The sequence below is a fragment of the Lissotriton helveticus genome, chromosome 10, assembly GCF_964261635.1.
Source record: "Lissotriton helveticus chromosome 10, aLisHel1.1, whole genome shotgun sequence".
In the NCBI taxonomy this organism is placed as follows: domain Eukaryota; kingdom Metazoa; phylum Chordata; class Amphibia; order Caudata; family Salamandridae; genus Lissotriton; species Lissotriton helveticus.
In genome coordinates this window covers 48026669-48046352 of record NC_136071.1, presented here as the reverse complement: position 1 = coordinate 48046352, position 19684 = coordinate 48026669, and the positions used below count along the sequence as shown (strand labels likewise).

The 19684-nt window shown below is 43.2% G+C and overlaps 1 protein-coding gene and 1 pseudogene across 13 annotated transcripts in view; one reads left to right on the top strand and one right to left on the bottom strand.

The window, feature by feature from the left end:
* Nucleotides 1–16434, bottom strand: part of MBD1 (methyl-CpG binding domain protein 1) — a 1384891-nt gene extending 1368457 nt beyond the window's left edge. For 12 of the 13 annotated variants that reach the window (XM_078664741.1, XM_078664738.1, XM_078664739.1 and 9 more), the window contains exon 1: nucleotides 16124–16434. The gene's annotated coding sequence lies outside the window, so the exon portion shown is untranslated. The remainder of the gene's footprint in view (nucleotides 1–16123) is intronic. The other variant, XM_078664745.1, reaches the window with a different exon arrangement.
* LOC144786307 (U4 spliceosomal RNA) lies at nucleotides 9341–9472 on the top strand (annotated as a pseudogene).
* Nucleotides 16435–19684: the final 3250 nt, after the last annotated feature.

The following is a 19684-nucleotide window of genomic DNA, read 5'->3' as shown; positions in this document are numbered from 1 at the left end:
CGAAAGTTTTTTTAAATGCTAATTCTATTAGCGGATAACGTTTATATATTCAAAGGTTTTTTAAATGCTAATTCCTAACTATATAAGGCCTGAAACCTATGGTTTTTTTCATTGAATTTCAAAGGTTTTTTATATCCTAATTCCTAACTATATAAGGCCTGAAACCTATGTTTTTTTCAGTGAATTCGCAAGGTTTTTTAAATGCTAATTCTATTAGCGGATAACGTTTAAATATGTTAATATCCTTCTGGGACCACCTGAGCAGCCCTAGGGGGACAGGTTGTTTCTACCCTGCCCCCTTTTTGCATTGTGCACGTTTGTTTTTCTGCTTCTTTTATGCCTCGGTCTACCTATCACAAGATGAATATCAACACTTCCTGGTTAGAAGTGTTGACAGCCAATGAGCATGCTGCTTTCCTGTGGATGATGAGGATTATGAATCCGAAACCGGTCCCAGGATGCTTGTTTCCGGTCCAGGGAAGACATGGCTTGGCAGTTCGGGCTGGACTGTTCCCATGAGGCACAGGGTCAGACTGATTTGCATATGGCCATGTCAGAACTGGGGTGGCCGAGTGAGCTTAAGAATGGTGATGGATTAAACCCAGATCAGTTGACTGGGGGTGAGTGTTTGACTTGCTCAAACGCTCCGTCCATCATCCCCTTTTGTATCGCTTTCCTGCCACTGTCTGTCAACACTCCAAACCAGGAAGTGTTGGAGCCATCTTGTGCCTCGGTAGAACCAAGGCACAAGAAAGCAGTGAAACAAAGGTGCAAAACATGCAAATGGGGCAGGGTAGAAGCACCCTGACCCCCTAGGCCTGGTCAGGGGGTCCCACAAGGACCCCCCAGGCCCAAAAATATATATATTTTTTGGTTTTCCCCGCGGTGCGCTCAGGGGCGTGTACCGGGAAGCGTACATGGGAACGCACCCAGCGCTTACACCGCGAAAATTTCAAAATAAATAAATAGTTTTTTTGCCCTTCAGGGTCCTTCTAGGCCCCCCTCAGAAAACCTAGGGGGACAGGGGGTGTCTACCCTGCCCCCTTTTAATCATTTCCCCCTTTTTATTTTCACCTCTTGTGTCTCGATTCTACCGAGACACAACATGGCGGACTCTCCGGACTGTTTAGAATGTTGACAGACATCCGAGAGCCAATCAGCTTTCCGCTCGCGCACTCCCGTAGCGCGCCGGGTGCGCTCCCCGGTACGCGTACCGGTAAGCACTGGTAGCGCGCCTATAGATATATATGTGTTTTTGACGTTTATTTTCGAAAAAAAACACTGGAGCAATTTTACCAAATATAGAAAAGGCACTTCTGCGTACCAGTCCCTACAATTTTGCAAAGTTTGGTGTAATTCCGTTCAGCGGTTCGGGCTGTAGCCTTGTCTATTTGTCCTATGGAAATTAACATGGGGAAAACACGTTTTGGGACCCCCCTTTTTTCTCGGACCCCACTTCACGAATCCCCCCGAAACTTTCAGGGAAGGAGCGGAGCGGAGATGGCCTAAATTTTGCAAAATTACACGCAAATTCCTCAACCGGCGCCAAAGTTATTCCCAATAGAATGTTGCGGATTTCCTATGGTAGCTAAGTCCTAACTATATATACCTACTGGCTATCGCCAGTAGGTAAATAATTAAATATATATATTTTTTTCTACAAATACTTTACATTCGAACATTGATTATGTGTTTGTTTTTCCTCGCAGTGGCCCCTGAAGAAGGGATGAATAAAATCCCGAAATGCATTGGGCTGGGCTGGGTAATTTAGTCGTAACATGCATTGGTTATGTTATTCAGAACTATTAATGTATTGAGTTTTTTGCACATCATTGTTAAAATTTCATTCATGTGTTTTACATTTTTGTAATCAGATGTTACTATGGATCTGATTGCAAGGTTCTATGGCCATTATATAGCGTTTGTATAAAGCAACGGCATGATTGGTTTTCTTTTTGTCTCACAACATTGTGATGTGTTGATTCTATAGCTTACACTGTGCATCCAGTATACTGGTGAACATTCACCAGAAGGGTTACTTGTATTACGAGGCTGCCTGCCTTTCACTGGGTAGCATGCAACTTTGTTTTAAATTTTAAAGAGTGTTTTCTCTTTTTCTAAATAGGAGTGCTCTGACCATACATTCAATCAATGATCTAGATCTACCACAAACGCACTCTCAGAGCACACCCTTACATATTTAATCCCGCAACAGTACCCTCACCTGCCTTGTAACATGTACAACACCTCTTCGATTAACATACAACCTTGAGACAGATGCACATAAGGGATCACCTACACCAAGCACCCAAACCTCCAATAAGCCTTTAACCATTTATATAATCAAAGACCCGAACTAAGGATGTCAAATAGTGATTCTTTATAGGTTTATTCAGCATATTTGATCAGGTCACTGACTTATAGAAGTGCTTATCACATTTGTATGAATCAATTGTCTAACAATCACTTAGAATGCTGCTTGTACTACAGCACCAGGGACAATTCAGGCATTGCAAACAAGTGAAAAAAATATGCATTCTGTGGTTGGCTCCAAATGGATTGTTATTTTAAATGTGTTAAAGAGAACCTGCTTATACGGCAATCGTGGTCTGAATGGCTTTACTGATATAAAGAAACCTCTCAATTACTGGTTCGGCAAACCACAACAACCTGCAGCAAACCAAACTCAAGCACGTTTAGTGAAGGACAAGGCACGCATTTACAGGGTTACAAAGCAAATGGGTTTACCATGGGAAGCATGTGATGTATTCAAACAAACAAAACACAGAGGTGTCTTAAAACTGAGATCTAAGTTATTAGGAAAGAAAGACTATGACACTCGGATTGTAACATGAAAGTAAACATTTGGCTAAGCAAGCTAATCAACACGTTCTCATCTTTAAAACCAAGATGTGAAGGGGAGGGGTTTGAAAACAGAGACGGAATGCTTCAATTAGCATGAGCAGAAAACATGTCTGAAGGAGGTTACAGTTAGGCTAATGAAAATTATTTCACAACCGTTGAGAAATATGTGTCAACAATCAATCTTCGTATGGCAATTTAGAGGAGTATAATTTGAGAAGGGAATATACTAACATTACAATTCAGCTGAGGAGGTACTTGATACTATTACGCTGTAATAACTATTGTGTATGTTTGTCTTCATGGAAATCTCAAGAAATAACTCCTGGCACAATATTTGTTTAATACTTTGGAGAAGATGAAGTCTAACTTAGTGACAGAGAAGTAAGAAAGTGAAGAGGGAAAATGTGAAGGAACAGTGGATGCTGGTGTGAAGGAACTGGGTAAGAGAGGATAGGAAGGTGAGAGAGCAGATATGGAGCTGGTTGGTGCCTGGAAATGTGAACGGGTGGATGGGTTTGAAAGTCTAGATAAGTTCAGTAAATAGAGAAGATTAGAGTGTGAAGGGGTGAAAAATTGACCGGCAGCAAGAGGATGGAAAGTATAGAAAAGGTGCTGAGAACAAGGCTGACAGGTAAGTGAACATTTAGAATTCAGCTAAGCAGCTTATAAATAAATGCTATGTAGCTAGCACAAACGTGTTTTGGGTGTTCCTTTATAAATAAGTTTTGCTTTTAACTGTAAAATTATGTTATAATTTCTACCAATCCAGAATTTGTGGATCATTAAAATATAGATTGTGGGGGACTGCCCTGCATGCGTGAGTGGGAGAGTGACCTCGATTGGCATATGATAGCAGAGAAAACGGTAGATACAACTAGGAGGTGCGCAAATTAATGAGAGCAGATCTGGAAATTGTGGAATGCATACCGTGGGAATTTGTGATTTGTGTGAGAGCCCAATAAAAGAGGCGCAGAGGAGAGTGAATCAGATGGTCGATTCCCCGTAACGGTAATGAGTACAATACAGAGTGCAGAATGTCGGGTGGGAAAAGGGATATACCCAGGAACGTTAAACTGTACAAATAATGACAACGGGTATTGAAAAATTTATAACATGTTATGTTTCCTTTCACATCAATAAAAAAAAAAAAATGTTAAAAGCTTAAGGAGTGGAGAGGTGTGGTGCAGCGGCCAGGGCAGCTGACTTCGGAGCACAGGGCTCACGGTTCGACCCCTGGTTCCGGCGGCAGCTCAGCTCAACGCCATGTAACTCTGGGCAATAGCTCACTTAATTTCCACAACGCCCCCCAGCGCCTAGAGACCCGTAAGGGTGAGTAGTTCGCACTTTACAAATACGGATTGTTTTTTACATATATATGGATTGCTGCCTGAAATATTTAGCTCGGAAGCCACTGGCTCTTGTGGCAAAATGTGAATATGTAGCATTGAATGCCTATTGTTCACGAGATAGAAAAACAGTCAACTTCTTAAGGCAAAAAGGTATATGTACTATACACATAGTTAGTTAGATCTAGGTGCGTGGGTATGTCTGTTCATATGTATTTAATTTAAGGAAAAAATTAAAATACCCCTATGTTTAACCACATGCGCGCGGCGGGTTTTCCCGCTGAAGTTTTAACAAGCATTGGCATTGCCAATAGGTCTCGCTTGTGGGACCTTATAAGTATTTAGTTTTGCAGCACAATATCCTTGTTGCACCAAGGATATTGTGCTGCAAAACTAAATACTTCTAAGGTCCCACAAGCGAGACCTATTGGCTATGCCAATGCTTGTTAACTAAGCTTCGGATGTCTGACGATTTCACAGATGGGGAAAATTTCTGAATTTGACCGACTACACAGGTGTAAGAACAACTATGTAAAAAACAACTGGGAGGTTTTTTCGGTATTCCAGAATTGCAAGGCGCACAACCAGAGTGCCCGTAAAGTGCAGTTTCAAAGACTGTTATATAGTTAGTATAGGCAATGGGGCGAGCGGTAAATCCTCACAACCGCTCAGGGATGGACCAAGGAAAACGGCGCCGGGAACTTCAAGAGGGAGAATACGAAATAAGAGACACAGGTGTACCCGCCGTGTTATCTGTGATTCAGCGACGTCATTTGGAAAATACAATTTTATCGTCTCCTCCCGGTTGACACAATTTTGCAAAACCTTCAAGACTCAACAAGTCTTTTGGAGTGGACACTACTTACTTTCCAAACTCCAAACACAGGATTCCCTAACATTTTTTTGGACCGAGGTGCTTATGCCCCTCGCATATTAGGCCCTGAAGATTCGCAGTTTGTTTCCCTGCAATGAAACACGTGTTGGCCTACATATAGGAACAATAAACAGGACTTTCACACCAACAGCGGATTACTCCTACATCCTTATATATGTCTATACTGTTCACCCATGTCTCAAATGTCTAACTGAATAGGGTGGTGTTCTATTGTGGTCTCTTATCTATTGAATTAACTTCCTATACACGTAACTATCAATCATCACTTGTATACAGTGCAGGGGCATTGTTAAGAACAACTATGTATTGTACACCGGTAATAGCATTGTTTGGCACCTCTATTCGTACTAGGCACAACACTTGAGAAATGCTAGTGGCGTTCGCTGGTGGTTTGCAGAGTCAGTTTCCACTTCCATAAAACTGAGTGCAAACCTGTGTTCTAAATTTAGTGACTCACATAGCACCTATGCTAAAATACTGCAATTGAACACAAAACAGCTTTAGAAAGCAAGGTACCAAATTGTCATTTCTTTAAAATTGTATGTACTTTCCTTAGAAATAGTGTCTAAACACTAATGTCAATAAATGTTCATGCCGTTGTTTGTATTATGGCTGATTGTATAGAATTGTACAGTTTTGTGACTAAACATTTAACAAGACTTTTTTTGTCGCACGATTCTGGCAATTAGATATTATTTAATATATAAAGAAAACACTTAAAATAAGTTCATTGAATGTTTGTAATGGGAAAGTTAGTAATTAGCGATGGTAAGTGGACACTTACAATTGTCACTGTTTGATGTAAATAGGCCCTCTTGCAAACCCTGCCATTCGAAAACAATTAATTTCCCTAGACAGGTAAGATAACTGCTGGAGAAAATTACAGGCCTCCAACACTCCAAACATTTCTGTTTGCGCAATTTTGTTCGGATTTTAGGAAGGGCATTTGCTGAAGCCTGTATGAAAAACAATTATCTGACGTGGAAGTGCATTTGGAAAACAGCCAGGCCCCCTTCGAAAAGCCTTCTTTCTACAACGCAATCTGCCAAGCAATGGGGGCCGCATGTTCATTTGAAGTCCATGACGGAGCAAAATAAACAAGTGGGAGGGGGGGCGGAGGGGGTAAGGGGTTGGGGGAGGGGAGTGCAGCCGATAGCACGGACTGGGGCAGGCAAATTGGGAATCCTAAAGGCGTGTCCGTGACAGCGGCGGGCGAGTGCAGCGACACGCAGCATTAAGTTTACAATTGTTTTTTGATATTTAGAAACTATGGGCCTGCTTTAAAAGTCTATAAATCTTAGTTCTGCAACGCAATCTGCCGAGCAATGGGGGCTGCATGTTCATTTGAAATGTTTACAGAGACTGCTGTTTGGAGAGAAGAGGCAAACAGCTGCTATGTGTTGTAAGAGGCACACTTCCGTAAACCAGCATTGGCAATCCAAATTAGCCAGGCGTTAATGTACTAACATACAAGCTTAATTTTTTTTTTATATTTACAAACTACGGGCCTCATTTAAAAACAAGCAAAAGCAAATGGAAGCAAATGGTGGGGGCCTGAAGGAGGAGGGGGTGCGAGGGATGAGGGAACACGGCCTGGGGGAAGCTGGCTGGGGAGGGGGAGGAGAAATGCTAGGAAGGCTGTGTGCCGGCCGGCCGGCCATCCAAGAATACTTAGGGGAGGAGAAGCCGAGAAGCCGCAGAGCGCACGCTGGGTGAAGCCCTTTGATGTGCTGTGCGGCAAATGCAATTAGGAGGGAGGGAGGCTGATGCGCGTTCACGTTTTTCACGTGAACTTCATGAAAACGCCAGCAAAAAGCTGGTGGTTTCACGAGCAGTTTGCCTACTTGAATTCTCGCTCGGCTCGCGCGCATCGATAGGTCGCGAGACCTAAAAACCCCGCGGTTCATGACGAGCTCAGCTCGTCATGAGCGCACGGCAGGTAAAACTCATGACGAGCTGAGCTCGTCATCAGCGCAAAAGGGGTTAACAGTACATGTATGCATTTCGCATTACGTATATATATATGTCTGGCATAGTACTTAATAAATTAATCTTATTTACAGAACAAAGTGGAAGAGTGTGTATTTATGGCTTTGCTTCTTTCTATGACAATGCATATATGTCACAGTATGTAAATCTGAATATAGGGAATATACCCTCAAGAGTAATACAATAAATTAAACTGAGAATCAAATTACTGCACGTCTTGCTATATGTTTATATAAATATATGTGTAGGATATATACACTCCTAAAGGTATATATATATATATTCATGGACAATGCAGCTATACTTTAGACATGATAAAATGTGCTCTGGTTGTATGGAGATGAGGTTGTTGTTATGCAGGTCTTTGAACATGGAATGTTGCTTCCACTTACAAGCAGAAACATTAATATAGGGGGGGGGGAAGAAACAAGCTTTATATACTCAGTCACAAGATACATTTGTATTTAAGACCATGTAGCTATTGCTGCTTCAATATACATATAGGTGTGTATATAGAGGGGTTTATCCCTGCTACTAAACATTTTCCAAGCGTTGTGCACATAGCAGTAAACATCTCCTGGAAGTACCCTCTGTAAAAAAAGCCAGACTAGGAGGAAAAGCCTTCTCCCATCTAGGCCCTCGCCTATGGAATGACCTCCCGCTCTCCATCAGAAAGTGCCCTGAACATCTTCATTTAGAAAATTGTTAAAAACGTTCTTGTTTTGTGATGTTTAATTTTGCTAAGGAACCACTGCCTCTTTCTTAGTCTGTTTAAGCGCAGAGATACCCCTTTGGGGTCGATTGTAACGCTATATAAACAAATAAATAAATATGTTAATTTAATGTATTTGTTTAACCCCTTCCATGCTGATGACGAACCCCAGCCGTCACGCTCCACGGTGCTCGTGTGCTGATGACGGCTGGGGTTCGTCACGGCCCTGCCCTGTTCATTTGTTTACCGCACAGCGGCGGAATCGGCCCAGCATGGAAGGGGTTAAAAAAGCATTTTTATTTAAGGAAGAAAATACACAAACAAAATTTCTTCAACCTTTGTCCCATCCCTCCTTCCTCACTCGGCCCAAACCTTTGACTACTGTGAAATCATAATTATCCTTTACAAACATCCCACTCCTTTTCGCCCAACTAACAGACGCACATGTTCACTACTCACAATAACAATTTACAACTTCCCTTTTCTAATCCACTCCCTTCATACTATTCTAACTAACAAGGAAAAAAGAAAGCACATATAACTAATCGGCTATTTACATCAATTCTTGTTTTCCGGAGTACGGTGCTACTCGCAGTAAAACGCTTCAAAGCCTCGTCAGGGGCGGTAAGCTCCATATAAGTACGATTTCTTACCAAGTAAACTTCATCTTTTGACTCCTTTTAATAAAACTTTTTTGAAGTTACAGCTTAATCCTGCTGCTGCAGTCTGTTCAACAAAGGAGCACTAGTTTCTACTTCCTTATTGTTGTAGTCAAGAGATTGCTTAATTTTGAGAGTTCCTTACTAGAACACATGGGGCAACACCCAAAGTCACTTATTACGAAGCACTTCTACTAACAAAATGTGTGACGCACTGACTTGGCCAATGTTTGTTGTAACTGTTCTGTCTTGTATTACTTATGGTGACAAAGCTTACTGCTGACAAGGACTATGTGGCTTGAATTAATGCATGAGGGTGCTCTGCACAGACACGAATGGTCTCCTCTTTCCAGACACAGGTATCTCAGGAAGAGATATGGCAAAAGAGAACTAAATAAATGAAGATAATCAGCAATGCTCAGATGGGGTAGTTTGCAAAATCCCTCAGGACAAATCATGGCTGGGGTTCTGTAAAAACTCTCAAACACACAAAAATCGATGGGAGGAATGCCTGTAAATAGTGTAACCAATTGGGGTAGCATTCAAACCGATGGTTATTTGCCCACTATGCCACCCCAGATTAGACCCAGTCATATGCACATCAGCATTGTTCCTGCTCCGATAAGATCGGTCCTACCAAAACTGCCAAGCCAAGTCCTCGCTACACCAGAACACAAGCAATCCAAGACCAGTTTTGGCTTTCTTGAGCCTCTTCAGTCGGGTGTTGCTTGGTTCCAGTGGCAGCGGGACTCACGCCTGCGCACCTTGATCAATTAGGAATCAATTTACCCAGGACTAACAATCTGGATGCAAGGTGCAAAGACTTAAGGTTAAAGTTGAGAGTCAGAGGGGAGGAAAGAATTGCCCTAACGTATTGCTAATACACACAGTATCGTAGCCAATGAGGTCTAACCGAGGCGCGATTATTGCTTATTGAAAATACACACTGTTCAATCTGCATAGTACATCCAAATGTTAGCGCTCAGAATCATTCAAAGAGCCCAAAAAGAGAAGAAATTCTAAGAGGTTAGTGAGGATAAGCATGAAGAGATGCAAGCCGGTTGAGATCAGAAGGATATACACAGGCAGTAGTAAGAGGGAATATGATCCCAAAAACCCAGACACCCTATACTTGTGTGGATTAAGATCACAAGAGAAAATGTTCTCCCAAATACATGCGGTTTTTGATGAGACGGTCAAGGACAAGCAACCTTCTCACCGAACACCAACAAAATTATATAATGGGAAGGAAAGAGGCTTCAAGTGTATTCTCTCTCTCGATCAAGCAGTTCTCCAAATATAAACCACTACACACTTCTTTAGAGGGATATTTGCACAATCCAATCATAAGGCTCTCGGCCTCTAAAGCAGAAGGACTTTTGAGTCTGGCTTCAGACTGCGTCCAGGTGTGGTCTCTACTACATATCATTTGTTCAGATTAGACAGTGAGACACCATCAATCACTAAGTGATAACAGATGGGCTTTACACACCACTTTGCATTAGTGTTAGTGCTGTCGTGGTTTGCTTTCTTCCTGCAAAAGAACCCCCACATAGTTAAACTGGGCCCATCAGTGCATCTAACGTAAGTGTGATAGGCCTCAGAACTCCGGCTAATCACAAACTCTATTCATTTTGTAAACACTCCATCCTGATACTTTAAGATTCACACAAGATTGACCATCACAAGTATACAGACAATAAACACTTCAAACGAAATCTTGAATGTGAGATCAGAAACCTTCAAAGCTTGCCCCACTGCTCTTCACAGGTTCACTACTGAATGAAGGAAAACTCATTCACCAGAAATGGTGAAGAAAAAAAAAAACACCAAACAAATCGTACTCCAGAGCAATCTCAATCTTGTACCCTTTCCAATTCCTTGGCAGATGAACTGGGCATTGCCAGCCCAATCCCTGTGGATAAAGGATGTCACTTGCGAGTGCTCTCCAACAGTGAGTTATCATTCACCACCCAACAAAAGGATGTTTCCAAAACAGCATCACACCATTTAGATTTGCAAAAAGGGGTTTGTTATTGTGCCACTGATCTAGCAGAATCACAATCATGCTTAATGTGTGCCAGTAGGATTACTTTAACTACCTATACACTATAGTCAAATGTCTCTCTCAAAACTCAATATAGCCTAAAAATATGCTACACACATTGTTTGATATGGAAACAATCATAAAACTAGTCCTGAATTCCCACCACCACCTTCCTGTGGAAGATCACCCTTTAAAAGTCATTGCCTCGTACATAGGGTGGGCCACTGTCATGTATTCACTTATTTTACTAATCTGATTGTCCCATGTCTAACATGCAAAAGCCTCAGTTCAGCCTCAGATCCTTGAAGACTTAATCGCATGCGCGCTAGCGGTTTTCCCGCTGTGCGCTGCGTTTTTTAAAAACCTGTGTTACATGACGAGCTGAGCTCGTCATCAGCGTCGAAGGGGTTAAATGACCACTTATTTGCATAACATAGATATCCTCCATAACTCCTTCAACAGCCACTACATGCTGCCTTGAATGTTCAGATGCATAAAACCTGTTCACCCTCTTCACCAAGGCTTCAAACCTCTTACTCTTCAAGTATTTGTCATCATTTCGGGCATATCAGATCTTATGTAAGATGTATTCTCCATCCAAATCAGGCGAATTACATTTCCCTATACTAGGCACTGGCAAATGTACCATTTTGTTCCTGTTTATATGTCCACATACCCCAAAATTATCTACGGCTGATGTAAATTGGTTAGTTAACACTTCAGAGTCCCACAAATTACAATAAATCTGAGAATATAAAAATAGTTGAAAACCATGAGTAATAAAGTTCACGTAATTGACAATCACGCCAGAATGAAGAATTATACGGTCAGAAAAGACTACATTCATACTCGGTCAGATTTGGAACAGAAAGTGTTTTCAATATAGAACTTACTCCCGTTTTAGATATTTACACATCATTTGGCAAGACCTACCTCAAATACTGCAAAACGTATCACCACTGCGTAATTCAAATAGCAAAGCAAAGTACTCTCTTTCACTTACTTTTAGCATTTACATTTTGTTTCAAACTTACACAAAAACAAGTCACAAATAACACCAATAAAACACAAAGTACCAAATGCCGGCAAGAGCGTCAATTATAAAATTACATTCTAGTGCTCCTGAGCACCAAGTAAAATTCAGGCATTTTATTGTGCTGTGGGTTTATTTATAAAAGATCATCATACAATAAATATAAATAGTTCAAAAAGAGAATTAACCCCTTCCATGCTCATGACGAGCTGAGCTCGTCATGAGTTGCGCCGCTCGCATGCTCATGACGAGCTCAGCTCGTCATGTAACGCGGGTTTTTGTAAATTGCCACACAGCGCGAAAATCGCGGCCGCACGCATGCGGTTAATACCAGAAAACCCTGAACGCTATGACTTTAGTGCTTGAAACACCATAAGACAAACGCTATCTCTTCAAAGTCCACATTTCACACCTATATATTGACCTCTACTCCAGCTATGTCTAGGATGAGAAGTTGCAAAACCAAAGGGGATGTTGGACGGAGTGTTGAACATTGCAAGCACTCACCCCCAGTTAACTGATCTGGGTTTAATCCATTATTCTTTAGCTCACTCCGCCACCCCAGTTCAGACATGGCCATATGCAAATCAGTCTCACCCTGTGCCTCATGGGAACAGTCCAGCCCGAACTGCCAAGCCATGTCTTCCCTGGACCGGAAACAAGCATCCTGGGACCGGTTTCTGGCTAATCAGCCATCATCAGCCAGGCTTGCTTGAATCCAGTGTCAAAGTGAGCAAGGGACCCACTTCTGGGCATACCCTGCCAACTAGTCAAAAGTAAAGTTCCTTAGTCATACATGAAATACTGACAACTTGACAGTGAAATTATTTTTAATAGGCTTCACTGCTGGACAAAGCTATTAAAAAAATTTAAAACAATAATAATGTGTCTACAGGGCCATTACCTTTGCTGGATATAAGACCAGCCCCATACAGATCAATTGGACTGGTGTGAACTGCTATAGGCCACGTACTTGATGCCATGAGATGCAGGTCCAAGCAGATGGTCTATTCGCCATAAAGGTGCTCTGGGGATCACTAGAAATTCTTCTTTTTTTGTTAAACTTAATAGGACCCTTCATAACTGATGCGACTAGATATTTCCTGACTCGCAGAGTTGCTGATCTGGATTCCAATGCAACAGTAATCCTACACTATTTACAGCTCAGGTTATACAAGTATGCCACTTCCTCTTACCTTCCCCAAGGTCTTTTACTAATCTATGATCCATCTGTTGGTAAAGCAATGCAAATGCACCATGCTTAGTGATCACTGTGTAGAACTATTTTCGTTTGATCAACTAAGTATGCATCGTCTGCTTAAAATATTGCACATCTACTCGACATTCTGCAGGGACATGTTTTCCTCACTATAAGTAGAGAGTTATTTTCTTGCTTCAGAATATGAATTTATTCAGATTTACTCCTGGAGGAAGGAAGAGATCTCACGATATAACAAATCAAGCAGGAGAAGACCATCGCAACCTGAATTGGAACGTTTAATAGCTTGAGGGCCCAAGTTCAGTAACTACGGTGAAGTGCGCTCATGGGATACACAAGACTATGTGCACCATCACCTCCTCAAGCAAGCTTCAATCAACAATCAAAAGCTGTAATTCTTTATATACAATGGTGGAGGCAAAGTCAAACAAATGACAAAGATCAGCAAGATTTAACCCCTTCGCTGCGGGGCTAATTCCCCCACGGTGTGGGGGGGTGAGCGCGGTGCTCGTGACGAGACCAGGCAGTCATAAGTCACGGTGAAGCTGTGCTCATGACGGCCTGAGGGCTTTCTTTAAACACCATTACAAGACAGCCCGCGGTCGTGTCACTCCTGGTCGTTTCAGATATAATTTCTTTTTTAAACGTGAGAAACCTAATCGTGACCCTCATATTTGGAGGAAGGTCCTCACCTTAAAACATTGAATATTTTTTAATCAGGGAGTTTATCGTTCATTGATTCCCCTTGCGACCAGGAGTTTAATGACTTCTCAGACTCATTGAAAGATTCATCTTTGAAGAAGGGATCCCTCATCATAAAAGATCCCCATATGAGACGTATTGCCACCGCTATTTTGGCCATATCAAGGCACGGCACCGTTAAGATATGAAATATATCCGAGATTTTAAATCGTCTTTCATCCTTAATCAACAAAATACAATTGTGAACTGCGAAAATTATAAAAGCAATAACCTGTGGCTACTCCAGAAGAAGGCGCTGGTCGCCAAAACGCGCGTCGAGATAATTTGTTTGCCACTTTTATATTCTTTTATTATACTGTTTTTTCTATATGAATTGTAATTTTTTAATTGTACTGTGATTTTAATTTCTGTTAGTTCAATTTGTGTAATCAGTTATAAGTAAATGAATAATCAATTTCTTTAATGGTTTTCCTTTTTTCCCTGTTTTAATAAAATTTATGACTGATGATCTTTTGGTTATATTTAGTATTCCTTTCTCCTTTGTCACCTTCCCATGAGTCTCAAGTATTGAATTGTCTAGGTTGTTATATATCTCGTATCTTGTAACGACCCCGCCAACTGATTAATTCACCCGCTCAGGCAGGGAATTAACCGCGTGTGGGTGGAGCGTCGCCGTTACGACGAGACTAGGCCGTCATGAGCACAGCTCAACTGTGACTCATGACGGCCTGGTCTCGTCATGAACACACAAGGAGTTAAGACAGACAATCCGCAATGCCCATGTTAAGGCCCTGCACATGTTTGCCACTGCAGTAGTTTTATCAATGTAAAACTTGTGGTATATGGAGGGGCAGACATTGATTTGTATATTAATCTTGATCTCGGAAGAGTTTGGAGAGAAATCTAAAGGTGTGCACTCATCCAAAGACTCAGTTCTAGGGGTGAATGATACTCTTTCGTTGTCAATGTGTTAAAAATGCCTAGGAATACAGACTAAAGTCACAGTGAAGTTTAATAATAGGGCTTCAGCTCTCACAGACATTACTTTGGCTGAGACATTAAGGTGTAGGACACCATGAGGTGATCAGTGCTGTTATTTTCTTCGTTTGTAAAAGTTAGGAGGAGCTTTTCACAATGCATAGATAGGACTACAGGTACAAGAAAGCAAACATGGCTTAGGTCATTTTTAAGTCGAGCCTGGGCAGCGCATGCTCTGCGGCATGCTGTATTGGAGTATTGAATAGTAAGCGGCCCACTCTCTGCCTATATTTGTCATTGGCTTGTGTCATTGTCCTTCATAAATGCTGGCTTCTGATTAGTTAATAGGCTTGTTAGTCCCTCCTTACTACTGCCTTGTCTTCATTTGTATCCTCCCATGAGGGCTGGCCCTTTTACTTTGTTTGTTACACAGTACGTCTGTTTGAGTCTGTAAGCACTATTTTTTTTAATAAGTTCCCCTTCACCAGGCACGACATGCTTTCCTGCAACATTCAGCGCGCCATGCCTGCTTTCACTTCCCAAGCAGCTGGGACAATGGCGGCCACTTCTTTGAATAGGTCTTGCATTTACAAAAGTTGGAGCTATTGACATTGTAAATGACAATGCCTTTTATTTCTGTGTTAATTGGCAAAGTCATTTACAATACCAATAGCTTAAACTATGGCAAATGCGAGACCTATTGCATTGCAAATGCTTTTTATACACCTACCATGGGGCAAAGCTGGAAGAACAGGAGGACATATATATATATATATCTCAAATATCAAAACGCTCAGAAATGGTTAGAAACGTTTATTTCACAAGTGACAAACTATCTCTCATACATTTAAAATTAAGGAGAAAACAGCTGAAACGTGTCCCACAACTTCATACTGCCCTCTGTAACAGGGTAAGGGCGCTAACTAATCGTTTAAGTTTCCACTGGAAAAAAAGGCAGACTGGGAAATTGGCTGCCACACTGCTGCTACTATCCCCTCGCCATAGATACATGGACCTTTTAAAAGGCCCCTTATTCTAGAGAGCCTGTGGCGTTTTTAGGATGAGGCTACCTCTACTCAGACTTCAAAAGGTGCGTGATCACTGAAAAAGCGCAGTTATTTTCGCTGCCCGACATGCCCCAGGCAGGTGCATCAGTTTGCTCGTGCTTGGGACGTTTGATTTCTTCTCAGTCACTCCTGCCTGGGCCTGTGCCACACACAGCAAACACAGCTCCCATATATATATGCACCCCGACGCACTTCTATCCCAGTCATCCTCATCATCATCATCAGTGGTCAAGACTCGTGCAAGTACCGCATCCATCACTTTGTTTGTGTCACTGGGTGGTCTCCAAGGCCATTCTCTTTCCAGCCGTCACACTCGTGGCAGGCGTCAGGAGGGTTCTCTGGAGCACAGTGAACCTCACTGAAGTTGTTTTGGAGTTGAGAGGTCACAGCAGGGCATTTGTTATTTTATGAGGAAGTAAACACTAAAGCTCGAATAGTATACTGTCGGACAAAGCCATGCCGCAGACACTAACAAGTAATTGTAGCAGTCATTACTAACACCTCGCCTTACCCCCCGCCCCCGTATCCTCCCCAGGCGGCCTCACGCCCCCGCCTCCCCTCTAAGGTTTCACAGACCGCGGCCCCTCCCCCTGGTGGGCCCCGGTACTCACTCAGTCAGGCTCCGGCGCTGGTAGCTTCCTCGCCGCCGGCAGACTCCATGGAACGCACCGTCACCATCCGAGGGGGCGGGACAGAGGGCGAAAAAAAAAAAAAAACCTACGTGAGGAGAACGGAAGCGGCGGCGGCGGCGTCAGCCCGGGGAAAACAAACGGCCCGTGGATGCGAAGCGCGCGCGGACGTAAGCCGCGGTATCCTGATAGATAGCGCGCGCCAGCTGCTAAGCCGCGCGTGCGCGAGGCGGGAGACAGTGCAACCGATCGATACTGGCTGCGATGGAGACCGCGGCGCTTCACTAAGTTCTAATCATTTCGGCTCTGCAGAACTAGAGCGTTAACCTAGTGTGTGTCGGAATGCGTCGGAGGCGCCATGCTTGTTGTGGGAGCCTGGGAACATCAATCGTTTTCCTGTGGAGTATGATGCAGGAAACAGGCAGTTTATATGTTATAGAAGCTTAGGACAGGAAGTAATAAGAACCGCACCTCGTCCTTGTCCCAATGTATTTCAAGATATTAAATTTAAAAAAATGTTTGCATTCACCCCTTGCATCTGCTATCCAAGGATGTGTCCACATGGTCAAATATGTTTAAAGCTCAGGAAGTAAGGCACCGCAAAACAAGTTGTTGAAACCTGAGTCGGGTCGGGGACAATCGATATTTGCCCGGCGGTATTGCCTCTGTGACCCTCTAGTTATTTAATCAATGAAGAGGCAGGCGCTGGAGACTGGAAAGCAGGAAACAAGGTTTTTATTCTCTCCGGAGGAGAACACAACAAAACGGGCAGAAGGTATCGTTCTGAGGTGCTCTAACTACATTTCTGAGGCCTGGCCTCTTATACACTGTTTTGTGACTTTATTGCAGATTACATATTCATGTTAAAAGCTTTGATGTATGGAAAAGGCATTCCCGGAACTCCCCTTTGGGCCCGTTCCCACACACATTTACAGTTGAAGTCCCCACCCTAGTCACAACAGGTGATGAGTATCGCGCAGCTGGATATTCCGCCGAGTCACGGAATGTGGGGGGTTTGATCGGATCTCATGGAGTGGGGGCTTTGATTAACCCGGGGATCCTTTGATGGGGGAAGCTTTCTATTGTACGGGGAGGGGCAAGGAATGGTATCAGCAGAGCTGGGTGTCGGCCTGGGAACGGGGAAGACAAACGGGCACACGGGGAAAAAGGGGGTTTGCATCTAAGGGCCGGAGATCATGAAAGGGAAGAAGGGAGGTGTCGCGCTGGGAACAGGATGAGGGCCTGGGGCAGAGCAGCGCCGAAGAGGGGTTTATGATTCAAGGCAGGTGCAAGCAGGGGGGTGGTCAGCGTGCAGGCTTAGTGAAGGCGAAGGGCTATGTCAGGGGCCAGCGGCATGCAAAAGGGTTCGTTCTGATCAGGGCATTCTAAAATGGCGGGCGCGCACGACAAAAGTGTGGCATCAGGGGAAGAGGCAAGATGGCGCAGATAATGTTCACCAAACCGTACTTATTTTCAACAGTCCTCCCTTTAACATATTCAAGACATCTTGCTGGTTAATTTTCTACTCGGTTCTATTGTGGTGGGCATGAGAAAGAAAACGGTAGGAACCCTAGATGAAAAGAGTTGTAAACAATACATTTTAACATTTCTAGGTTTAGGGGGTGGACCTATTTGATAAACTTTGATCAAGTTGTTTTAGCAGGAAAGTCATAGAAATGTAATACAAAAAAACGATTCTGTAGCGAGAGCAGCGAATACATTTCATAACGTGAACTGGTAAGTTACTACATATATCAGATTCGGATTGGAGCATGATCAATACAATGGCGGCTGGGAGAGAAATGAGGCATAGCAGAAACGGTGATTGAGGATGTCAAATGTTCGAAGTTAACGAGTTCTCATTATTCTTTGTTGTCTTTCGTTGGCGCTGAGGAGCACCGGCGGTGGAGCTACAAGTCCAGCTCTATTCTAAGTTCTGCGTTGCAGGGCACGACCCTTTCCTCGCGTTTCTGGTCGGAAAGGTCCTTTTCGCCCTGTGTCCTTTGAGGTGATTGTCAGAAAGTTCAGATGGAAGAAGAGCGTAAAAAACAGTCCATAGGCTAGGTCGGAGAAAAAGGGGGATGGAGCAAGGCCAAATTAGGAACAAACTAGGGGAACGAGAGACTTCAGATAGGCGGGCGTGTGACGGAATTCAGAGAGCGGGGACTTGTCGGCAAACACTGGACATCGAGCAGGGGCATCAGGTCGGCCCTTTCTTCTCATGTTGTCGAAAACAGTGCCTCGTCCTGCAGCTCTTTTCTGTCGTGGTCTCGCCTTGGCTAATGTCGCAGGTGTTCCTTAGTCTGCAGTCAGGCCTCGTGCTCCCACATCCGGTCCTTCTCTCCTCCAACAGCAGTACCCTTAAACAAGTTTGAAAAAGACAGTCTTTAGAGAATTTGCAGATGAAGATAATCAAAAAGTCTATTTCTCTCCCAGCTCCAGGCAAAGAATGAAAATGTCCGTTATATTAATGTTCACAACTGGCATATGAATGACCGGTGACGAGCCTGTTGGATTTACTATGACTTTCCTTCACAATTATTTATTACAGTCACGACAGTTCATCTGATGGTGACCCACCTTCGTAAGACGGGTTTGACAAAGATGTGCCGTTCTCTAGGGCTTTATATTTACCAAGGGTACTGTGTGCTATCGACATGGTACTAAACAGATATTTTGCTGATGGACGAACATAGGCTAAACATTTATTTTCTATCAATGACTCCTGCTTTTCAACTAAACATTTTCGCTTTCGGCATGGTACAGTGTAATGGTTTTCTTTGCTCCAGTCTAATCTTAAACTTTGCAAAACATCATTCTGGTCCCTATGCAGCCTCTCGCGGCCGGATTACTAAATTAGAGAAGACAGGGGTCTCATCGGAAGACACCTAGGGACATAGAAAACTTATGGTAAGGGCGTAAATCGACCCATCTCTCATAACCGGGAATGAGGGGTAGTTTCATAACTCCAATTTGGAGCGGCTGATACAGGGGATGTAACAGGGGTGATCATTTTTCCTGTCTGGGTATTGCGACAATTCGGGGCGGGGAGGGTCGCGTATTCTGAGGTCCTTGTTTTATACCATAGGAGCCGTTGACATGTAGTTCCCTTTTTTCGGGCCAGATTAGGGAACCTCTGTCGTCTTACCTGTCCTTTCCCTTACGGCCCAACCTCGGTTCATTGACTTCTAGCGGAAAAGGAGAGGTAATGACACGGTCTCAGGGTGATTGTATTAAAGACAAGTTTTTGTGCAAATACTGACGGTATTTGAAGCCAATTAGGTGGTGTGCTAGGGGTGGCAGTCTGCCAATTTCGGGGCTAATCACTCGGAAGAGTGGGAGTGCAAAAATAGAGGGAGAGAGAGAGAGAGAGAGAGAGAGAGAGAGAGAGAGAGCGCAACGGCAGGCTAAATAGTACACGTGCAGCAGAGAGGGTGGCAGTGTATTCAAGAAAGGCTATTTAGTGCATTACACAGTAAAGGGCATTCACGGGTCTGCGTTAGAATCTTGTAATCATGCAGTTTGAGCATTAGACAGGGTAGA